General features: G+C 39.3%; 1 long non-coding RNA gene across 1 annotated transcript in view; it reads left to right on the plus strand.

The window, feature by feature from the left end:
• The first annotated feature begins 196 nt into the window (after positions 1-196).
• LOC106878022 (uncharacterized) overlaps positions 197-5,499 on the plus strand; it is a 26,360-nt gene continuing 21,057 nt past the window's right edge. The window contains exon 1 of the long non-coding RNA XR_001410453.2: positions 197-407. This is a non-coding gene — a long non-coding RNA (uncharacterized LOC106878022). The remainder of the gene's footprint in view (positions 408-5,499) is intronic.

Below are 5,499 nucleotides of genomic sequence, written 5' to 3' on the forward strand. Positions count from 1 at the left end.
AAAGCATGTTTCGATAATTCATTTTTCTATTTTGCATTCTTTCTTTTCAAAGAATGAATTCTCGTATCTATTGCAAAAGTAATAACAAAAGAATTGCAAAGTCTGAAAGTTTTCAGATTCATCATCCGCCCCCGTTTAGTCTTATCCACACAGCCTTAGAAAATTCTGAATTTTTGGTACAAAACCAGCAGTTTTGAAAGGAGTGGTAAGTCGATTGCATTGACCTCAGTGCCCAACTCAGAAAGGATGAAAGGCAACGTCTCGACCTTTGCAGAATTTGAATTGAGAACGTGAAGCCAAAAGAAACGCTATTATCTAACAATAGCGTTATGACATCAAAGCGTTCGTTTTTTTGCTTTCCGAACTTTGAGCTAATTTTAAAGGCACGCAAACTTTCGATACTCGCTGTAAGTTTTTTTTTCTAATTTTGTTTTCGCCATTTGCCTAAGTAAATCTAGATTTTAATACAGTTTTTAATTAAAAGCAAAAGTAGTAGAAAATATCTCCATGTGAAGTACTGTTTCGAATGTTGTACCTTCTCTGGTTCGGTCTGTGTCTTGTCTCCTATTATAATTCCATTCACATATAGGATGCTTTGTAGAATATAAATCAACTTCAGAATTTGACTAGTTTTGTTTTATTGACACTTGTAAAGTCGACCTCGATGAGATTTGAACACTTACATCATAAATAGGTAGTAACTTAATGCTGCACGTCATTTTGTCAGACGCTCTGATTATTATTGCAAACTTCCGTATGACATTTCCAAGTTCCAGTCTTGTTCACACGGAGTAAATAGGTACAACTAGGGTACTGGGATTGATTCAGTTGACTTTACACAATCTTTCCGGCTCATGAAAACGAAATAGGATATCTTATGGTTTAGAAAGACATCATTTATTGATTGGGGACACAGACGCATGTCTTCAGATTTCTAGAGACGACAGTCTTAACGTTTATTCATGGGCATTGTAAATCAAATGAAATGGCGGCGAAAGTAGAGAATACGTACATCCGGTGTTTATGGGTTAGAGTTTTTGTAACGTTGAAAACGGGTAGTGTACGTATTCTTTACCTCCACCGAAATGGCTTCGAGAATGAAGATCGCGCGCACGCTTGGTTGTCTGTTATGGTTGGTCAGAGAGTGACCATTCGTTTCTCACCTATAAAGCGTGTCAGACTGAAATGGCCTGGGACACACATACACACATTTTATTAATATTTAGCTGAAGCAACAGAGTAACTCAAGGACCGAGAGCTTCGTGCGTTGGCACTTATCAAGAGTTTAATAAGCGCCAACGCACTAAACTCTCGGCCTTTGTTGCTTCTGCTAAATATTCATAAAAAATATACACATACTCATATTTTGAGTTCTATTTTTCCTGTTTGCATCACCATACATATATATATATATATATATATATATATATATATAACGCTTCGTTATTTACCTCGATCGGGTGATCTACTGGCGCAAATCAGTCAACGTGTTGACTGAATTGTATACAAAACTATAGTTTTATTAAGTTCATTCACAGTTGCATCTCCAAGCTACATCTCCTTTTGGCTGCTGCTTGTTTGTGATTTCTTGTTGCACTGTTTGTTGTATCTGTTGAAATTCGAACTGCTGTTAACCTGTAAACTGTCATTTTCGTCCTACGGGGCAAAAAATTGTGAAATAATTTAATATTGTTGGGAATAACTGCTATTGGGCTTTTTGTGATTTGAACTCTTACCTTTGTCGGGTAAAAAATATTTTTTATATTCCTTTTTAAGGAATTTATTTTTCTGAAAAGTTGCATTATGGAATTCAACGTAATGTCCAAGGAGGGTTTCCCAGAAATGGAAGGAGTAACAAACGGAGAAGTTGATAATGTAAAACAAGTGTTTGGGGAAAAACCCAGTTTTTCGGCAGCCGTATGCGGTAATATGGTAACGCTAGAGGTGACGATGGCTGAATTGTTTAAGTACAGATATCTCGTAAAAAAAGAATGGAACTGATACGAAATTACTTCCTCCCCAGGAAATTGTACAAAATGTAGCTGCGAGAACAGTGGTTTATAATATATGTACAACCTAAAAGAATTGTAACTTGTAAAAGTGAAATAATTGAAAGGTACCTGGCACCTATATGGAAGAAAATTGTGTACGTTAGACGTGGTAGAAGGAATGCCACAGTAGAAGCACAGTTTGCTAATGAGAACACGGCTAAGGAGTTATCAACAAGAACTTGAAAAAATGAGGAAATAATTCTATTACCAACGTATTTGGATAGAAGAAAGGCAAAAAAAAAAACGTAGAAGAAATACCAGCAGGATAAGACGTAATGTGGATAGCAGCAGCCATAACTTATGATGTGGAGGCATAAATGGCTATTTTACAAGTGAAAAAGAAAGAGGCTGAAAACTGCAAGGGGCAGACCCTCGAGGTTGTGGTTCAAGCCACCCCTGAAGTATTAGAAGGCCTGTCCGATAGGGTATTCATAGGGGAGGGGCTGAGTGTGAGAGTTGCAGTAGAGGGGCGTTTAAGTGCAGCGAAAAGGGCCACGTCCACTCTGAATGCAAGCCTAAAGACAAAAGAGTGAGGACTCTCCCCCAGGAAGAACCACTAGAGACAGGAGAAAGAGAAACAAGAACTAAAAGGACAAGAAGGGACACAAGGAAAGAACACAAGATACAACTCAAAACATAGAGGAAGAAATGGAATTTACAGTGGTTAAATCCGAAAAGAGGAAAAAAGCCCAAACCCCGGACTCCCCTCCCCGTACAAAGAAAACAAATAAGTCAATTACAGACACACACGGAAAAACTAACCTCACCATCCTGTTCGTAAAACCCATAATCCATTACAAAACTCCACCCCATGTCTTTCTTGGATTCCTTCTTTGACCGTTTCCATTTACTTTAAGCCATGGCACATCTTATTACAGTTTTCCTCTTCCATTTGCATCACATCTCCATACAAATACAGTCTTTGGTTCTCTTGCAGTATGTGACCTACATGCTATTGTGATCTACAGCAACTTAAATCTAGACTAGTTTGTGATCTATATTTGAAATTTTGTTATAAATTTGCAATCTTAAAAATGTGTGATCTTTTACTAAGTAAAAAAAACAGTTCCAAAATTTCACATAAAGTCAGTTTACAATTGATTTTCCTATTCAAATCATTGTAATGGAAAAACATTTCCATGGTGCACAGACCTAAATGTTTGGCATCCTTTCTTTGTTCAGTGAAAATCAGGATGGGCTTCACCTCTTATTTCTCTTCGTTTTTCTGCCATTTCTCCTCCACATTTGCTGCATGGATCAATGTCTCCATGTTCATAGCATCGTAGGAATTCTATTGCAGCTTCTTCATCTCGAATAACTTGTGTATAAAATTCTTTTGCTCTCATCATGACTTCTTTCAATGGGCTCAGGACTAAAAGTGTTTAAATCCTAAAAGTTTTTTTGGTTTATATACCAAACCAAATGGAAGTCAAATAAATAGATGAATTTTGAATGTAGATCAAAACATCAGTGTAGATTACAAGCTATACCATTTGAACTAATGTAGATCACAAGCTATACCAGAAATATGTATGTAGATCACATACTACGCCAGCACCCAGTCTTCTCTTTTGCACATTACTCCTAATTCTTCATATACTTATCCATAATGTGAAGGTTACACCAACAGCACTCTCAAACCACAACATTGTTGAACTATGTATGGTCCTGTGCAAACTGTTGGTGTCTACCCTATCAGGAGGACTCAAGCCTTATCCAACCTGAATTTCCATAAGGTGAAATGGGAATCGGTCCACAAAGTGATCCACAAAGGAAACTGGTCCAACATTCTGCGTATGCAAGACATTGATCTGAAACTCAGCCAGTTTATGCAAGCTATATGCACTAAATATGTCCCAGAAAGAAAGGCCAGCACACTGCACGTGTCCAAGGGGAGAAGGGAAGACAAGATTCCCAGGGACAGAAAAATCCTCATGGGACATCTCAAAGCAGCTGAATAGACAACTGACAGATAGAGAAATGTCTGTCTTAACACAGACGCTCCTAGAAATTGAAAGCAAGATCAAACTCTCTCATGAAAGGGAAAGAACAGAGAGAGAGAGAGAGAGAGAGAGAGAGAGAGAGAGAGAAAGAGGGGCTGTGGAAAGCATAAAAACAAATTCCAAAGCTTTCTCTAAATTCGCAAAGGAAACAGCTACAATACAATATAAAATAGGACCATCGTTCCAAGGAAATGACTCGCAGCAGACCCAGGAAGAATAAGTGAGATACTCAGTGACCAATTTAAAAGTGTCTTCCCTTCCCCCCTTGGACACATGCAGATAAAAAATCCAGCTGAATTCTTTGATATTGCAACTCTGAAAAAGGAGGTGCCAGCCATCGATTACATCAACATTGAGGGAACAGATGTAACAGCGGCCATAGATGAAATGAGCTCATGCTCCGCCACTGATCCTGATGGCTTCCCAGCTATTCTCCTAAAGTCATGTAAGCAGGCTTTATTGAAACCACTTCAGATACTTTTCCAAAGTTTCCTTGCAAGTGGTATACTTCCTAAAAACCTGAAAGAAGGTATTATATGCCCTATCCACAATGGTGGAAGCAGAGCAGATACCAAAAACTACAGGTCAATCTCTCTGACTTCGTACATCAGTAAAGTCATGGAGCGAATCATCAGAACGAAGTTGATAATGTTCCTAGAAGAAAATGACCTACTGAACAATACCCAGCATGGCTTCCGCCCAGGAAGAAGCTGCCTCACACAGCCCCTTCAGCACAAGGTTGAGACCTTGGCATTGCTGGTAAACTGGGAGAGTGGCTGCATGACTTCCTTAAAAACAGAAGTCAGGTAGTTGCAGCCAATGGCGCCCTTTCTGAGGAAACTGAAATCGTAAGTGGTGTCCCCCAGTGAACTGTTCTGAGGCCATTACTGTTCATAATAGCCCTCTTAGACATGCCCACAATCACTCAAACAGCCACTGTCACTAGCTATGCCAATGACACAAAATTACCACTGGCAGTAAAAAACCAAGAGGATGCTACAAGCTTACAGCGGGACCTGAACTCAGTGTACAAGTGGGCCGAAATAAATAACATGCAGTTTAATGCTGGAAAATTTCAAGTACTGCAATATAAACTCAGTATAAATGCAGTACAATGTACATTTACAGGACCCGAAGGCACTACAATCCCAGAGTCACAGGCAGTGAAAGACTTGGGGATCAGCATGTGCAATGACGCATTATTTCATATGCACATAAGCAAGATGGCAGCAAAGTGCAGACAACTGGCAGGATGGATACTGAGGTCCTTCAAGACAAGAGACCAAGAAATTATGTTGACCCTGTGGAGAACCTTTGTTCTCAGCCACCTGGACTACTGTTCCCAGTTATGGTCACCACATAGCACCAAACTAACAGCGGAGCTTGAAGCAGTCCAATGCCACTACTCAGGGGAGAAAAACTAGAAGTAGTTGATAGCTTCCGCT

This window comes from Octopus bimaculoides, chromosome 14 (genome assembly GCF_001194135.2).
Source record: "Octopus bimaculoides isolate UCB-OBI-ISO-001 chromosome 14, ASM119413v2, whole genome shotgun sequence".
In the NCBI taxonomy this organism is placed as follows: domain Eukaryota; kingdom Metazoa; phylum Mollusca; class Cephalopoda; order Octopoda; family Octopodidae; genus Octopus; species Octopus bimaculoides.